General features: G+C 38.0%; 1 long non-coding RNA gene across 2 annotated transcripts; it reads right to left on the bottom strand.

Moving 5' to 3' along the window:
- Positions 1-733: 733 nt before the first annotated feature.
- Positions 734-9,430, bottom strand: LOC133275346 (uncharacterized). Of its 2 annotated transcripts, none has more exons than XR_009745476.1 (3): positions 9,081-9,430; positions 1,719-1,892; positions 734-1,376 (listed from the first exon to the last, which is right to left on the bottom strand). It is a non-coding gene; the product is annotated as an uncharacterized LOC133275346 (long non-coding RNA). The 2 variants fall into 2 exon arrangements; XR_009745474.1 differs by lacking the exon at positions 9,081-9,430 and adding an exon at positions 8,785-9,060.
- Positions 9,431-19,057: the final 9,627 nt, after the last annotated feature.

A 19,057-nucleotide genomic window follows, 5' to 3' on the forward strand; every position in this document is an offset into this window, starting at 1 on the left:
CTGGAATGCTGCATTTCACTTCATGTGAATAGGGGTAAGGGGACAGAGAAAGAGAAGGTGACCAAAGTGTTTTTTCTGTTTGTACTCTGTGTTAGAGAACAGGGAACTCTATGCTGCTGATGGAGATAGTCCAATCACGTGTCCCTGAGAAAGCTTCTAAAAAGATCCTTATGTCTATGTAGGCAGAACTTAAAAGCAATTTGTCAATTTGGTTTCATTTAAGTGTTCTTTTTTAACTTAATAGAATCATGCTGGTGTGCCACTGAGATGATCCTTTTACGATGAGTTTGCTGTCCAGCTATGTTATTACAACCAAGAAATGGAGATAAAGATCATAATAAAGCATATAATTGTTTTTATTATCTCAAATCAGAGATTGTTAAGCTTGTGTTGATACATCTGTATTCTTTTTTGTATTCACAAAGTACAAAAGGCAACAAGGCCTGGTGTATTTAGCGGGATCTAAGAACACTTCTGAAAGGAAAGGAATGCATATAAAATAATAATCCAGATATCATAATATCTGGAATCCTTATTTTTGTAACAAAATCAAAATTTCTCTGCACCCTGCTTAAAGCCATCTTGCCCAGAAGTTTCCTCACACATCTAGAAAAATCTCTGTAAACACAACTCTCCTATGCGGAATGAGTCAGAGAAGAGCAAGCATCAATTGCTTTTAAACACATTTGTGAAGAAAGACAAATGTGATTTCTTTTCTTTTGCTCTTAAGCCACAATGACACAGGGTCATGATATTTTTAATTGATTCTGTATGTACCACACCTCAGATTCAAAGCACTGCATAAAATACGTTTGCCAACTGGTATTTCCACCTTTCTTTACAAAATGCATTTTGTTTATATAGGAAAACAAACCCATGAACTCCTAGTTCTTCAGTTCTCCATACACCAAGCTGACATGCACCCTTTCACACCAGATTCTCACAAGCTGGAAGATTTCCAGAGAGCCTCCAGGAACAAACTTTAGAAGGAGGCCCTAGATTAGTATTGGCAGCATAAAAATTTGCCTTTTTAATGGCAACCATTTTACGCTGTTTAGCACATTTAGTAGGATTTAAATATGAACCTAATATAGCCACAAACTCTCAGGAAAACCCTGTGAGGTTGAGGAGAAAAAAAAAAAAAATGGTGAGATATGAAATACATAGTCACTGCCAACAGATCTTGAGCAAGAACTGCATGAGCAGGTGAAAAAAAAATCTAGTGACTGTGAAGACCTTGATGACAGCTCTGGGTCTGCTTCCCTTATTCAACTGTTTCCACTTATATTCACTTCTGCATCTGTTATATATTTAGGGGTGCTTTTATTACTAGCTTTGGATCCATTGAAGCAGGTGAGCATATGTTCAAAAGACAACTAAAAAAAGAGAAGTTAAAAAGAATACACGAAATGATTCAGAGAAAAGTAGATGAAGCAAACATGCTGTCTGAAAATAAAGGCATCCACATTTTAATTGGGTTTATCCCATTTGAAGGGAGACAAAATGAATAAACCAATTTAATTTAAAGTAAACCAGGAGAAAGCACTTTGATGCAAATACTCTCTCTTGGCAAAGGCTGCCTAAGATGGATAACAGCAAATACACACACATACTGCATGCAAGTATCTATCATACAATGATCTTCCTTAAGCAGCTTTCCCCCCATCTTCCATCCTTCTACTTTAAGCTATTATTTGAAACTCACTTTATAATCTTACCTGTTTTCCTCTGTATTTATCTGTTGATAGAGGTCCCAAGTCAGGAAAGCACCTGGTATGCACTTGAGATCCAAGTGCATAGTGGCCAGGAGACAAGTTAATTCCCCATAAAATGCCTTTCCTGAACAGGAATTCTTTGGCCAAGGGTGATGAATCTATGCTTTTGTTTCCAAGCTGTTCATGGAGAGAAAAGAAAAAAAGAAAAAAGTAACATGCAGCCTTGTCTTCAAAGTATTGCTTATCTTGCCAAATTACTTCATACCTTTTGGGTGACATGTAAAGGGCTTGTTTGGGTTGTTATTTTTGCTTTTTACATACAACCTTATTTTAATACCTTAATTGCTGTTTAGGACAATATGCAGCCTTGTTTGGGGCTCTGTACAAAAGTATTAAAATAATTTATAACAATTAATTTCCTTTGCACTGTTGAGAGTACTTAATTCTGACAGGAACTGTGTTCCACAGTCCAATGAATTATAATTTTACGTCTAAAAAGTTTAGTGGTGCTGCAGAACTGCTTAAGCACTTGATCGGCTTCTCCCTCAAAGGAATACAAAAGAATCCATACATCTGTATTAAGGTATAGTTACATGACATATTGTCTTGTCTTCAGTCAGCAAAGCCAGTTTAAGATGTTCCCATGCCTTTCCTCCCTGACCCCAGGGAAGAGAACATTTCATGACTTAATTTAATCAGTTAAAACAATTCAGTTCTTGAAAGATACATGAATAATAAACATATATGCCAAGAAGAGCAAGGCAAACAGCAGGAAATGTTTTCTCTCTGAAAATATTTTCTGGATGTCTGCAATCCTGCAAATTAGGCCAATGATCATCATTTTGTTCAAACTACAGTTACAGTGTAAAATTAAAAGTACAAACCATGACAAAATGACAGGATATATATGAAATTAATTTGCCACTAACTGCATGCTAACCTCAGAAGAAGTACTAGATTTGGTTTCATTTCTTGTCATATATTTGACAAATTTTCATATATCTTTGGACTGTTAAATTGGTCAGATTTAACAAAAGCAACAGTTTGCCAACTGTTGAGGGGCAGCTAAAAAATTCAAACTACTGATAGGCATTCAGTCTATGGGACCATATTACCAACTATTTCAGCCCACAGATCTAGTCTTACTGCAATGCTTACCAAGATAGACTTAACCTTACTAAAATTACCTCTCCCCTAATCACAAGACTTTACTTCTTGCTGTAACATACTTTCTGAAAGCTATTCTCCTTTAACTTCTTGACAACTGCCCTGCCCAGTACATCTATTATAATCTTACATGTTCCAATTCTAGGCCAAATGACCAGGTAAAAAAGCATTATAAAAGACTTACATTTAGCACAAAATTAATTATTCTGCAATCCAGTATTCAATATTTATATTTTTTTAAAAAGTGTGAAATCATCCATAAGCATTACAACATAATATTCAAATGTGATAGTTGCACATTCGGAAAAGAACAGAAAAAGGCTTAGTGGGGGAAAAAAGAAAACACCACACAACGTACAAAAACCGCAAACAAAACGCCAACCAAAACCAACAAAAGCAACAACAAAGAAAACCCACTTCACTGAATTGGGACCAAATAAAGCTTTTCAGTAGGTTTTGAATCAATGCTCTAAAGGGGGTATGAATGAGCACTGAGGGTTTTGGGCAGTTTTTTTTTTAAATATAATAGTACCCAAAGACTTACATATTACAAAAGGCATGTAAAGAATATTTCTCCAGTAAAGAAGACTTAAAATATGTATCAGTTCCTTAAAGATAGCTAATATCACACTGGCTACAAAAGCTACCTGTTCATAGTACAAACTAGACTAAGTGGAGATAAGGATACAGGAAGGGGAGACAACAGAAAGTATAAATTAGTCTTGGGAATTTAGGCAGTAGAAAAGAGAGTATGGTCTATTTAGAGACATATTTGTCAACTCATGTCTGTTCACTCCAATACCTGAAGAAATTTCTTTTTCTCCAGAATATATTTAGGGAGGCAGACAAAAATAATGCAATGTTATTACAAAAATAACTTAAAAATCCAATACATAATTTTCATGTATTTTGTAGTAATTTTTACCTGAGTTTTACGCTCTTCAAGAAAGTTACAAAAACAACTTTTGCTGAAAGTATTAACAGAATTCGCTTGTGCCTTTTTTGAAACCATAATTTATCACCTTCATTTTTATATGCAAACCATTTCACACAGCTGTAGAAATACTGGAAACACTTACTGCTTTCAAGCTCCTGAAGGTATTTTAAAAAGCTATACCTCAAAATTCCATTTCATAAAGAAAATAGCTTGGATAGAAGAGATTGCCCCACTACGTATTTGCTTCTCATTCAGGAAGCAACCCATCTTTCTTAGTTAAAGTATCCAAATACATGAATGGACACCTCTAAATGGTGCTGTTATGATTAAATCTTCAACATTTTGCTGCATGGAAAGACTAGCATTATATTCTTAACAGATGTAGTGTTGGAATCGTTTTATACTCTTCAGAGAAATTGCACAGTATGATTTATAACCCTAACTCAAGTGAAACGATACTGAATGGAGTGCTGTCAGTGATGAACGACAATTCCGGATGACTGAAATTTACTGAAGAAAGTAAAAGATGGCATCATTGCACTATCTTAAACATTGAAAAAGCCACCTGGAGTGCCGAAACCTGACCAAATTTCTATAACTAGCAGCTTTCCACTATCTACTTCAAGCAAGGGAATTGCACAGTGTAGATTATGGAGCCTGAGGCTACACACAGTGTAATTTTCACCATCTCTGAAGAAGAATTTAAACTCCAGTACAGGTTTACAGACACTTTTTTTTTCCAATTGATATAGCATTACTATAAAAAAAGCACTCAAAGTCAGATATTTTAAAATCCTTGCAACCTAGATTTCTGACATATTGGACATGAATCTCTGCTACAATAAAAAGCAAAGCACAAGGTAACTTTCAGTAAGAAAGAGATATTTCAATTGTTTAAGAAATAAAACAGTTTCCAAGCCTCCAAATGGGGTACGTAATCTGTGAGGATTTAAAATCTGCATATAATTATTCCAATATAATCACTTTGAGAAGTGCCCCAGGTCTTCATTTTCAATACAACAGAAAATAAAGAAGCAAGCCTGTCTGCATTAATATAATGTCCCTCAAATGCCTTCAGACTTTACCGATCTTTTTTTTTTTTTTGAAAAAGGAGAAAAATAATTTCCTTCATTAGAAATAAAACATTCTTTTTTGCCCCCCTTCACATTTTAACATTAATATTGGGGTTTTGAAGTTCTAGTCAGCATTGCATTAACTGCTGCTCTAACAGGTGTTAATGCAGTTCCTGCCTTTCCTCTGAAGAGCTATAAAAACACAGCGCTTTCAGAATTTAGGTAAGGATATAAATCTTGGCTCCAGGTGTTTCTGAATCACTTTCCATAACATGAAATAAACTAGTCTTGACCAATTCTGAATGAAGTTTGAATGCAGCATCGGTTTGTACCAAGTTAAACTACTTTAAAGAATGAGTACGTAAAATAAACCAAAACTTAGTGACATATTTACTTTCTGGAAGGCATGTTAAATGAACTTTAAAACCAGATTTCAAAATCCAGCTGTAAAAGGGGGTATGTAAAAGTGATAAATGAGGGTTAAACACCACCCAAATCTCATACTTAGTTGTAAGTATTACAGTAAGCAAGTGAAATTTTCACCCTGAAGTAACAATTCAGTTTAAACTACAGCTTGCAGTTTTCTTCAAATTTAAGTCAATAGCTATCCCGTGGTTACTATGTATCAGCAAAACATGCCTAGAGAGTGTATAAAACAGCTCAGCATAACAAATATAAACAACTTTCAAACATCAGTCCTGAGCGTAAAGTGCAAAACAACTTCTCTGCCAACCCTAATGCAAATGCTCCCAAGCCTGTACCCACTAATCATGTTTCTACTTTCAATGAGGTTTTCCCCTATCCTCCCATCCCATCCCACACTGGAAAATCCTCCCTCATTATCTTGACAGATAGCTTTGATTAGCAAGCAACTCAGTCAGTCATATTACGTCCTATGTTTCAATTCCAGGAAGATAAAGGTTCAGTGATACACTTCAAGTTTACTTAACTAGAAGAAAAATTAACTTAAATGCTCTATAGACACCATGCTGAGGTAGACTGCCTGAATAATGCTCATACACTGTTCACGCCAGCCAAGAAGTTCCTTGACCAGAGATTGTTTTCTCTATAAATTTATAAACACATATATTTCTCTTTATATTTACTTCAGAACAATAGATGGGTAATGGAGATTTCCACTAGAAATGCTGAGAGTTTAACATTAGGAACCAGTAAAATATCCGCTATTAGGTAACTCATTGAATGGAAATGGCCCAGTTACTTTTAGAATGATTATTTTCTGACCATTCCGATTTAGTCTCAATAGGCACTTAATAACATTTGCTTTAGTAAAACTAATAATTCTTCAAATTTTCCTTTTTTTTTTTTCTTAATGTATTTGGAAAAAAAGCCCCAATAGTTTGGACTTTTTTTTCCTTAAATTATATGGAATATTGTTAACATTTTATCTGCCAATGCGTTTCTGTCAGTTACCACTAGTTCTGCGTTGTATTTAGCTTACTGAGTTCCAAGTGTAGAGTTCAAATAATTTAATCATCCAAATTTTCTTATGGTATTTCAGATTTTTATATCAGTTCAGGTTTTCTGGCTTTAGAAAATGGACTGGTACACATATACATACATGAACAGGCAGTACTTCCTAGAGTTTCCTCTTCATTCACAGTTCTGAAAATTAGTCAGCAAGATTGAGATCTGCTCTATGCTTGACACCTGTTATTCACATAATTCAATCACAGGTGTGTACCACAATGTGAATGTCTTCCAAATCTATGGTAAATACATAAAATATACTCTCAAGAACACAAAGAGAGTAGTACTAAATATTAAAAGGAGAAAACACGCTGGAGTACTGTGCATCAGTAATTTGTCTGGCTATTACAAGCCTGGTTATTTTTACGAAGAGAAAAACAAGGAGGAGAAATGACAGAATTTTGTGGGTATGTTTCTTGTTGAGTTTTTTTATTTAGATTGTACCTTAGAATAGGTAACAAAATTACATGAACATGTTTATCACAGCCAGTTTGGGGTCTTCGATCTGTTGCGCATTTAGAAATGGATTTACACTCCCCTTGGCAATTTCCAAAAGTGGAACATTTTCAGTGAGAAAAATACTTTATGTTGTGAAGTAACATTTTTCTATTGATTAAAATATAACTTTATTAGCATGTGTGAGAAAAATGACAAAGCTTACATGTTACTGAACTTGGTTATTTTGCATCAGCAAAGATACACCTGCAGCATCTACAGGAACAGTCATTCAAAGAAGTTCGCGGGACATGTCACAATTATGAACTACTTTCTCTTCTAAATATAAGGAAGACTTATTTTCTAATGATATAAAAGCTACTGTAAGTCAGTAAACACTAGGAAATTTTGAAAAGGTCACTGTTAAAGTAAGGGTTGGCATAGTTCAAGCTACTTCATCGACAGCAGAACACTGCAAAGCCCTTCCACACACAGAAGTGCAATTCATATATGCACTTTAAATCTCATGTAGCTTTCAAGCATGAAAGCTATACAGAAAACCTAATTAAAATCACAAAGAAGCCAAAGTCTGTATAAAATCCACAGAGGCTTTTGAATCATTCAGGGTTTGTTAGAAAACAAAAACCAAAAAACAAAACCACACAAACAAATAAACAAACAACAAAACAAAACCAAAAAAAAAGAACCACCCAAACAAACCACCTCAGATATATCTGTGTGCTTCAGGCTTTTACCAGAGTCATACTCACACATGTTAAGAAGGAACAAGGTAACCTAAAACAATGCCCGGAGATACGAAAAAAAGAAAAAATTAATGTAGGGGTAGAGACACTGGAATAAAATAAAAAAATAAATTCATTTACCTACACACAGTAAATCAGCAGCTCTTAGGGTCACCTCTCCATCATGGTCTCAGAAGCAAGAACGTGGGCCTGCTGTAGCCAACTCACCCTCAAACATGGAAGTAACATTTTAGTGTGGATACACATTAAAGAATTCCTGAAATAGTCAGGTATTACTCAGCGTTATACAAGATTTTTCACACCAAGGAACCACTCTCCACCTACAAAAAGTTTCTATACTTTCTTGAGGAAGGTGACAGTTTTATATAAGACAGCTAACCCTGATTCTAGTTCCATTAGGGTTTCTAAATACAAGGTTGAGACACTAAGGACCCTGGTTGTATATATTCACTTACCAAAAAATATCCTGTTCAACAGTTTCTACATGGCATTTGAAACAAAGAATCAGGGATCCTAACAGGAAAGCCACAAAAGAGAAAACACAGGAGGTTTGCAATGTAAGAAATCTGTAAAAGTCAAATTTGAACAGTAAAATGAACAGCAATGTAAAAAAAAAAAAAAATCTTCAGGTTCAGCAACACCTTCAACCATTAGGTACTTATATTTAAGCTTCTAAAAGGTAATTTAATTTAAAAGTGGGGGTGGTGGGGTGTGTGAGAGACCCAAAAGATCCCAAAGACACTGTTTTCTGGGGGATGTGGATCCAAGACAACAGTGAGGTTCAAGTTACTACTAGTAGAACAGTAGTAATTATAAGATGCTGTCATGCACTGTAAACAATTGTTAATGGTCTTCCTATGTTTTTTCCAAGTAAATTAACTATCCCATCTCTTGTCAGTTAAACTGTCTACTGAAATGACAATAATTATCCACTGTTCTGTCAAGAACAGCCTTTCACTTTCCCCCTTTTAACTCGTTTGGAAATGCAATGTAAAATCTCAGTTTTTCTTAGCTCTCAACTTTTAGACCACCCTGAGCTTTGAAAAACCTCTGGAAGCATCCAAGTAACCTGGAAAGAAGGGGAATCTAAAGGAAAAAAACCCAGCTCTTTGATAAGGGGGTGTAATAGCATGTACACACATTAAAATAAAGCAGAGGAAGAAGCCACAGGGAGTATTATGGATAAATAGGGGAATGCTTACCATTTTAGAGAAGGAAGTGGGCTCTACTGCCTTGCTACAGGACAGGGATATGGAAAGGAGATCAGAAGGCTTCTGCTTAGCTTGGAAATTATGAAATACCTCATTGCTTTACAAGTATAAAAACTAGCACAGCAATTTTTAGCAGTTTTAAAGACATGACACATTTGGATACAGAGTATGTTAAGAATCTGAAGATAAATAACAAAGCTGTCTAACGAAAAGAAGTTAAGCAGACTGCATAAATTATGTTAGACAGATTACTTCTAGGAAATTATATTGTCACAAACATGACCTACCTATACATCAAAGAAGTGCTGAAGCCTCATGTAAGCAGAAGCAGTTTGGACCAGCTGTCCTTCATTACGGATTTCTAGTTTAGCTGAAGGTTAGACCCTCAAGTCTCTGTTGACAGATGTTTGAGTAATACTTTATTTGGTTGCTTTTGCAAGAAAGGGCTGAAATTGCTGACAGGAATCTTAACAGTAACTTGAATTTGCAATGGTACCTGTTTCTCGCAGGTCATCTGATGCAATTTTATCTATATAAGTAAGTACTCTGAGTCTTCCTGAATTTCATGAGTAGCCTTAAGGTCTCACACAGACAATTTGTTAAAGCTTACTACCAGACAGAGGGCCTCAAAAAACCAAAAGAAAGGGGATAAAATGCATAGTCTTTCTACTGATCAGACACCACTGTTAAGTGATCTGAGTGGTCAGTTTAAAGGTGTTTATCTTTTTAATGGGACTTTAAATGTAAAACCATTACCCCTAAATTGAAATTGTTATTAAGTACCAAACAGCAAGCTATGTTACACCACTCACAGTATGAAATTAAGTTCCCTTTGAAGGGTGCTGCACTCAGTTTAGAGTTGTGGTTTCCGCAATTATGTGAGAGGAACGCTCATTCATTAGAATCCACCAAGTTTATCTATATTGTCTTTTTGCACTTTTCTGTGACAAATGTCTAACTTTAAGTCCTATAAACATTAGGTATGCAATATCCTCAAGGGTCTGAAAAGGAGAAGCAGAAGCCTTTTAAAGCATCTTAATTTTAAAGAGATATTTCTGGAATTGAGAAATTACACTTTCATTGTTCCCCATTAAGCCTCACAGTTCATACAGAGCTAACATGCTAAAAGAACCCAATGTTTGTCCTAAGAAATGTAAAAAGGAAGTGAATAGGTAAAACTGTTTCACCTGGGTAAACCAAGGGAACAGGTAGAGAAACAGAAATATAGGGATCTACAAGGCTGTAATTTGGAAAAAGTTCTGAATAGACATTCCTGAATTTTCTTTCAGACAATTATCTGAAATTTCTAGAGTGACACTTTGTTAAGGGTCAGACAACAAAAAGGTGAAGCAAGCTGTCAGGACAAAGATTTTCTGAAATGCAAGGCATAAATGAAAGTATTGACAAGCAAAATACATATTCACCTGGTACTGTGGTAAACACCATTAATAATTTACCTCTTGCTTACTGAAGGAGAGAAAAAGGGATCTGCTTAAGTACAGTGTTATTCAGAAAAGTTAAAGTAACAGGTATGCTCAAAACCATATTAGAATAATACAGCTGGAAACAGTATTTTTAACATTTCTTAAAGATCCTGGGTTTGGATCCTTTTTCTTTCAAATAATCATAGAGTAAATTCTGTTTATCCTAAAATATAGGCAGTGTTGATCTTTTCCTTTTTTCATTTTCAACAACAGGAAATATAAAGATAAAACTAGAAAAGAGAATCAGCTTTAGTACTGGTAGCAAAAGCAAAGAATTCTTTTTTCTCTCTTCTCCCAGATATGTATTCCAGGCATTAAATGCAAGAAGCAGTTTCTGGAAACAGAAAAGCACAGTTTCAACTTGTAAAGAAGGAAAACATTAGCAGGCTGAGTATGGGAAAAGTAAAGGAGAACAGAGGGGAGTAAGACTCTGTTTCAGCTACAAAAATAATTCTAACTGAACTTATCATAAGGACTATGTAACATAATTGCTAATAACAACAGTAAGAGAGCTAGAACTAACTGGGCCTATCCACCACTATGTGCAATAATTTGTCTTTGCCACCAGGAAAATATTGAGGGATTAGAAAGGCATTTAGAAATGCAAGAAATAAACCAGCAATTCCTACAGAGATTTTTAAGAAAACACTCTTGGGCATCTTCTCTTAAAAGTTAAAAGATATTTAATATCTGCAACTCAGGGTCAGTGTTATAAATAAGGGCCCACATAAACAGTAAAGAGTGAACATAAAATTTACCTGAAAAAAACTCCACAATTTTGAAATATTCTCTATATTGCAGACAGTTTAAGCTTAAGCTTTTTACAATAACTTGTATAACTTAACGTGTTTATCTGAAGGTGATATTTCTAAGCTTCTGAGGATTTTTACATGTAAAAAGGGGCCGATTTTGTCAGCTTGTTGGCAAGTTCTTTAGTTTTTAATCTTCCCAAACACAGTAAACTTGCTGCAAGCTCACACCATTGTTTCATTTTTCAAAGCTCCTCTTACCTTCTCTATGACTTGGAGAACTGCAGCTAATTGTTTTCCTGATAAGACAACCTTGGCTGCTGTTGTTTGGAAAAAGCAGCAAATGCTGATCTTTTATAAAGAAAATGTAGCTTCAAGACCAAACTATTCATATTATCGTAGACAAGTCTGTCTACCTTTGCCAATAAACTACACTGAAATAGAAAACATGTATCATAACTTGTGATTTATTTAGATGAACATGCTATTGGTTATATTTGCAGTAAGAGTCAACTTTTAATTTTGTATAATGACTAACAACAGAGCAACAAAAAAATAACAATCCTTTAGCAAATTATCTGACAATGTTCAGATTAAAAAGTATTATTTGTGCATTATTAGTGGGCTTACTTTACATGGAACAACATATTATTCCTTAAATCACTCCAAATACAACTTCAATTTTCAACAGGATAGCACTGAGCCCATTTAAAAATAGAAATCTTGAGTTCAGGTAAGTTCAGGCTTGGAAAAAACTCATTAGTTTTAAGGTGTTATGAAAAAGCTCAAAGGATTATTTCTTACCTGATTTTGTAATTTCTAGAAAAACCTAATATTAACTAAGTTAGGTTTTTGATCCTTTTATTCATATTTTAAAATGTACTTTTCCCTTTAGTTCCCATAGTGAAACACAAATATGCATATAACAATCATTGTGGGATGCATGGGATATTACAACTGCATAACATGAACTACTGAGAATATCATTTAACTTCAGATCCCCCATTCAGTTAATGGTATATATATGCTTCTGCCCCAGTTGTTAAGACTGGAGTTGTCAAACTAGCCAGGTTATCATCAAGAGCACAGTTACAGCAACAGAGATTAGCATGCTCTGGCCAACAGACTTCCTGGGTCTCGCGGGCTGTGATGACCTCAACGTTACAAGTCAGTAATGGCAACAAGTCAGGACCTGAGCTCCTTAATTTACTGATAACTTAGGTATGCTTACATATGCTACAGTTACAGTTTTATTTAAATGGACTTAAGAGTGAAAAGAATACCTAGGCCAGCTTAATGTTGCTTGCTGAGTACACTTGGGGTTTAAGTGTCCACATTAAACTAACAGGCAGACAACAAACTCCCCTGCCCCAACATTCTCCTCCCCTGCTCAGTATTAAATGCATAACAGAAATACTGCTAGCATGTGGAGACAGTGTTCTCACGGGAGAATGCATAGCTGGTACATAAACTCTGAATAATCCTGAAAGATACAGCAAGGCCATGAGAGGCCCAAAGAAGCTTAAGCAAGCAAGATAAGGGGCTGGAATTCACCGAGTTAATGAGAACTGTGAACTGTTGGCAAGCTTTCGAGGTCGAGTTCTCACACCTGTGTTTAACCAATTATATGTTAGTCACTAAGGGTCTTCAGGACATGTATCCAATCATAATATGCCAAATCACTGTAAGTGCACGTAAGAAATAGTATATAAGGGGTTAAGGATTTGTATAAAATGAACAAGAAGCATAACTCATATTGAGTCGTTCTCTTGATTCCAGTCGCTCTCTCTGACACTAGCATACCTGATGGACTCATACTGTGAGATAAATGCAGAAGACACTGCAATCGAAGAAAGAGTGAAATGAGTAATCAAGACAACTTAACTGAGGTGGATTTCTTTTAAGTTAGCTATGTGCTAAAGTGTGCTGCTGAGGGTCAACACAGGTCTGAAAGGTCTATTATCCAAAGTGCAAAAACGCTCTCTGACATCTGTGCAATTTTAAATGACCTGCCAAATTAACTTGTCTCCTCTCATTCACACGTCTGTGACGTGTGCAACATTCAAGATTATCAACTGTCACATTCAATCCTCACATGGACTAAAAGTCTATGAAATCATTTGCTGAAGCAGTATTACTGTCCTACTACTGAGACAGTATGTGTTACATAACTTGTAGCACTTTAAAAGCCTGCAAGAAAATACAGGAACAGACTTGCACAGTAGGTAATGTTGGTGTAGAATAAAGCATACAACCAACAATACCAGATAATCAGAAGACACACAACAGGTTCCCTGAGAAGATGCAGTGATGTAGTCTGACTATCTGGTAAGCCAATCTGGTCCAGGTCCTGCTGCTTTTCTCAGGGAACTCCTGCCATCCTTGCATAGGTGCTCAGCTGTAATGGTTTCCTGCAGGGACAAAGCACCTATTTCAATGACAAAACATGGAACTCTGGAACAGTTCTCGAGGTGAGAAAAGGCTTAGAGAGTGAGTGAAACCTTGCAGTCAACTGTGGGAAAAGGACTAGGATCTTTAAGGAGTATGCATCTGTTACATTAGCTCAACTACAAGCACCTACATAATGGGTAGCTGGAATTCATTTTGCTGTATTTCAGAGGCTTGAAGCTAATTCATTTTGTGTACTAATCACTATTTTAGCATTGAGCTTCTTACTGTGCTAGTGTTTGGTTTACCTTAACAATTTATTTCTCCTTTTCCAGCCCATTACAAAATGAAGTAGTTTAAAAAGCACTGGAAGGTATTTAAAAATTAATCAAAGTTAAGTGAATATTACTAATTCACTGATCAAAGGAGAGTGTTTTGTGTGTTTTATAGAGCTAGGAATAATGACCATATTTATTATTATGCTTACTACTGCAGTGTTTCATTGTTACACAGCTATGTAGCCATGGCTGTCATTTTGAGACAGGAAGAATATAGACATATAACACGACACACAACTCCAGCTGTCTAGCAACACCTAAAAAAAAGCACCTAAAACCCAAGAACGATGCTTTAGTTTTCACTGTATTCAAGGTGACTGTGATATCTGTGACACTATACCTGACCTGTAGCATTTTAGATCCTAAAATGCTACACCACTCAAAAATCACATCAGACCAAAAGAAGGCTGAGAAGAGCCTCCCTGAGGAGGTACTCTAAGAGGAGACCAAAGTACCAGAATATTCACTCACCTCATAAGTCATAAAAAAGGCAATTTAACCTGTGCAAGCAATCTAGTAATAAGAAGTAGTAGTAAAGGGATTTTTAATCCCTAGGAAACTGAGTATGATGTGTAATAAATATAGTAATGCAACAATATCACAGTTTGTTACTGCCAATGAGGGTACACACCCCAAGCTTGATTGGAGTGCCCCCCAACTGCTTACTCCTGCCTTCTTGCTCTGGTGTTGCTCTTTGTGCCTAGCCAATTCAGTTTGCCGAAATCTCTTTCTCTCTCCAGCAATGAACTGACTCAGTTCACACTGTTCCATGTGCAGTTTCCTGATATATAAAACGATAATGGAATAATAGAATGGTTGGGATTGGAAAGGACCTTGAAGTTCACCTATTCCAACCCCCCTGCCGTGGGCACGGGACACATTCCACTAGAACGGGCTGATCAAGCCCCTATCCAACCTGGCCTTGAACACTGCCAGGGACTGGGCAGCCACAGCTTCTCTGGGAAACCTGTTCAGTGTCTCAGCACCAATTAGCAGAGATATGCCCCAAAAAAGCTAGAAAGCAAAAATCAACTTCATGAAGCAGAGAAAGTAAAATATATTCAAGATCTTTGACACTCCATCTGTAAGTCAGAGGGGACCCTGAACAGCTGTCCATATGGCTGTCAGCAAAGGAGGAAATACATGCCAAGAAAAAAACTGCACTAAAAATTTCCATGAAATTTGTATTCAGATATTTGCTAATGCTAATTCATGGTATGAATACTGGACCATATATTTTTTAAGCAAACAAAAACCCCATTCCATCCCACAAAAACCGTCAATACACTTTACCAATCACGCATGAACTGGACACAAACTCTTCCTTGACCTTGAAGACTATGTTCTAAAGCATGAGGTTTTGATATTTTTGTTTTAACAGAAGGTTAAGTGTTCTGATGAGAACATGGAGAATGCAGAGGGGATTACTAAAATCCTGGAAGCAGAACAAGAGATAAAAGCTTTGAACAGAAACACTAGTTCAGATTCCAAGTCCAATCACCTCTCACCAAAGGGATGCAGCCTCATTTTTTTTTTTTTTGTTCCTCAGACACAAAACAGAATTATGTCAAACATTTTCATTTTTACACCATTGCTCACCACTCTCCCAGCTTCAGAGGTGTTCCTAGGTGGAAAGCTTGCTGATCTTCTGAAGAGTCTAGGAGTCTGAACTTTCTTCTCTCTTTCCATACATCACCTTTGAAGACTATATTGTAATTCTCATGTTGCCTTGGTCATGGAAAGATATGTTCCATTGTATTATCAGTATGGCCATCTCACTATAGTGCATTTGGCCTACTCATTTGCGCGATTTTACTTTCGGATGGTGCTCAGTATTATTACTGTATTTCAGGTTGCTTGTCAGACACATTACATTATGAACCTAACTTTTTACACATTATTTAAAAAAATACGTCCTGCTGGCACCCACTTTTAGTTCATCCAGAGCTCTTTTCCTGTTTCACTTACAGTTCCATTTTTATCTGAGAGAAGAGCTTGCAGCAAACTCACTGCCCTGGACTTCAAGAGAGCAAACCTTGGCCTCTTCAGGAACCTGCTTAGTAAGGTTTCATGGGATATAGCCCTAGAGAGCAGGAGGGCCCAAGACTGTTGGTTGATATTCAAGGATCACCTGCTACAAGCTCGGGATCACCTGCTACAAGCTACAATCCCAACTAGAAGCAAGGGCAGCAGCACGGCTAGGAGACTTCCTTGGATGGATAAGGAGCTGCTGAGGAAACTTCGGGGGGGGGGGGGGAAGAAACTTGTAAAAGGTGAAAGCAAGGACAGGAGGCCTGGGAAGAATACAGGGATGTCATCCTGGAAGCTAGAGACCAGGATAGGAAAGCTCAGGCCCAGTTAGAATTAAACTTGGCTAGGGACGTGAAAAATAACAGGAAAGGATTCTTTAGATACATTGCAACATTGCAAATAAAAGACATGCACCCTCTCCGGAAACTATCAGCAGAACTGCCTACCCTGGATTTGGAAAAGGCTGAGGTCCTTAACGACTTCTTTGCCTCAGTCTTCACTGACAAATGCTCTGACCACACCACCCAAGTCTTGGAAGGCAGACGCAGGGACTGTGAGAATGAAAACCTTGCACCCACTGTAGGAGAGGAACTGGTTCGAGACCATCTTAAGAACTTGAATGTACACAACTCCATGAGACCTAACGAAATCCATCCGCAGGTCCTGAAAGAGCTGGCAAATGAAGTTGCGAAGCCGCTGGCCATCATATTTGAGAAATCATGGCAGTCAGGTGAAGTTCCCGATGACTGGAAAAAGGGAAATATAACCCCCATTTTCAAGAAGGGGAAGATGGATGACCCGGGGAATTACAGACCAGTCAGTCTCACCTCTGTGCCTGGTAAAATCTTGGAGCGGATTCTCCTGGAAGGCATGCTAAGGCACATGAAAAACAACAAGGTGCTTGGTGACAGCCAGCATGGCTTCACTAAGGGGAAATCCTGCCTGACCAATTTGGTGGCCTTCTATGATGGGGCTACAGAACCAATGGACAGGGGTAGAGCAGTTGATGTCATCTACCTGGACTTGTGCAAAGCGTTCAACACTGTCCCACATGATATCCTTGTCTCTAAATTAGAGAGACATCAATTTGATGGATGGACCACTCGGTGGATAAAGAACTGGCTGGATGGCTGCACACAAAGAGTTGTGGTCAATGGCTCAATGTCCAGCTGAAGACCAGTAACAAGTGGTGTCCCTCAGGGATCGGTGTTGGGACCGGTCTTGTTTAACATCTTTGTTGCTGACATGGACAGTGGGATTGAGTGTGCCCTCAGCAAGTTTGCACATGACACCAAGCTGTGTGGTTCGGTTGATACCCTGAAGGGAAGGAATGCCATCCAGAAGGACCTCTACACGCTTGTGAGGTGGGTGATGCCAACCTCATGAAGTTTAACCATGCCAAGTGCAAGGTCCTACACCTGGGTCAAAGCAATTCCAGGCACAGCTACAGGTTGGGCAGAGAAGAGATTCAGAGCAGCCCTGCAGAGAAGGACTTGGGTGTGGTGGTTGATGAGAAAACGAACATGGGCCGGCTTCAGTGTGCGCCTGCAGCCCAGAAAGCCAACCGTATCCTGGGCTGCATCAAAAGGAGCGTGACCAGCAGGTCGAAGGAGGTGATCCTGCCCCTCTACTCTGCTCTTGTGAGAACTCACCTGGAGTATTGTGTGCAGTTCTGGTGTCCTCAACATAAAAAGGACATGGAACTGTTGGAACAAGTCCAGAGAAGGGCCACGAGCATGATCAGGGGACTGGAGCACCTCCCGTATGAAGATGGGCTGAGGAAGTTGGGGCTGTTCAGCCTGGAGAAGAGAAGGCTGCATGGAGACCTCATAGCAGCCTTCCAGTATCTGAAGGGGGCCTATAGGGATGCTGGAGAGGGACTCTTCATTAGAGACTGTAGTGACAGGACAAGGGGTAACGGGTTAAAACTTAAACAGGGGAAGTTTAGCTTGGATGTAAGAAGGAAATTCTATCCTGTTAGGGTGGTGAGGCACTGGAATAGGTTGCCCAGGGACATTGTGAATGCTCCATCCCTGGCAGTGTTCAAGACCAGGTTGGATGAGGCCTTGGGTGATATGATTTAGCGTAAGGTGTCCCTGCCCACGGCAGGGGGGTTGGAACTTGATGATCTTAAGGTCCTTTCCAAACCTAACAGTTCTATGATTCTATGAAAAGGAGTGTGACCAGCATGTCGAAGGAGGTGATCCTGCCCCTCTGCTCTTCTGAGACCTCACTTGGAGTATTATGTACAGTTCTGGTGTCCTCAACATAAAAAGGACATGGAACTGTTGGAACAAGTCCAGAGAAGGGCCACGAGCATGATCAGGGACTGCTGCACCTCCCATATGAAGACGGGCTGAGGAAGTTGGGGCTATTCAGCTTGGAGAAGAGAAAGCTGCGTGGATACCTCACAGCAGCCTTCCAGTATCTGAAGGGGGCCTGTAAGGATGCTGGGGAGGGACTCTTCATTAGGGACTGTAGTGGTAAGACAAGGGATAACAGGTTGAAACTTAAACAGGGGAAGTTTAGATTGGATATAAGAAAGTTCTCTGCTCTAAGGGTGGTGAGGCACTGGAATGGGTTGCCCAGGGAAGTTGTGGATGCTCCATCCCTGGAGGTGTTCAAGGCCAGGTTGAACAGAGCCTTGGGTAACATGGTTTAGTGTGAGATGTCCCTACCCATGACAGGGGGGGTGGAACCAGATGATCTTAAGGTCCTTTCCAGCTCTAACTATTCTGATTCTATAATTCATGGGTCACGATGATTTATCTCATTTGTTAACAAGGTAAAACTTACCTGTACAGCAAAGCTCACATATCTTACTAGAACACCTATAGATCATTGCAGCTTCTTGTAATTCTAGATCAGTATTAGTACATATTTATGTCAATCTTTTAAGTTGGGGTCAAGGCCATCACAAAACTCACTAAATCAAAAATCCAAAGTATATCAAAGCCATGCCTGTAACAAAAATACTTTCACTCAAGGCTAAAGCTGTGAAATCAACAATGCAGTAACTAAACAGATCAAATCTCTTTCAGTGCCCTCACAGTCACTAGAACAATTGCTGGTTGTTTGTTTTTTTTTCATGCTTAAATAATAAAACGATTCTGCCCCCTCTATAGAGGTAAGAGGGTATTTTACACTGAAGACAATTTATGACAAGTGCATCAAAACAGTATTATACAAGTAGAAGTCAGCTTCAAGTTGACATTCAATCACAAAATACTTAGCGCTATAAACGTTTGCTGGTACATCCTCATGAAAAAGGCTG

The sequence above is a fragment of the Pezoporus flaviventris genome, unplaced genomic scaffold (genome assembly GCF_033815535.1).
Source record: "Pezoporus flaviventris isolate CSIRO_AGI_PZ_B2104156 unplaced genomic scaffold, CSIRO_AGI_Pfla_v1 ptg000002l, whole genome shotgun sequence".
NCBI lineage: Eukaryota > Metazoa > Chordata > Aves > Psittaciformes > Psittacidae > Pezoporus > Pezoporus flaviventris.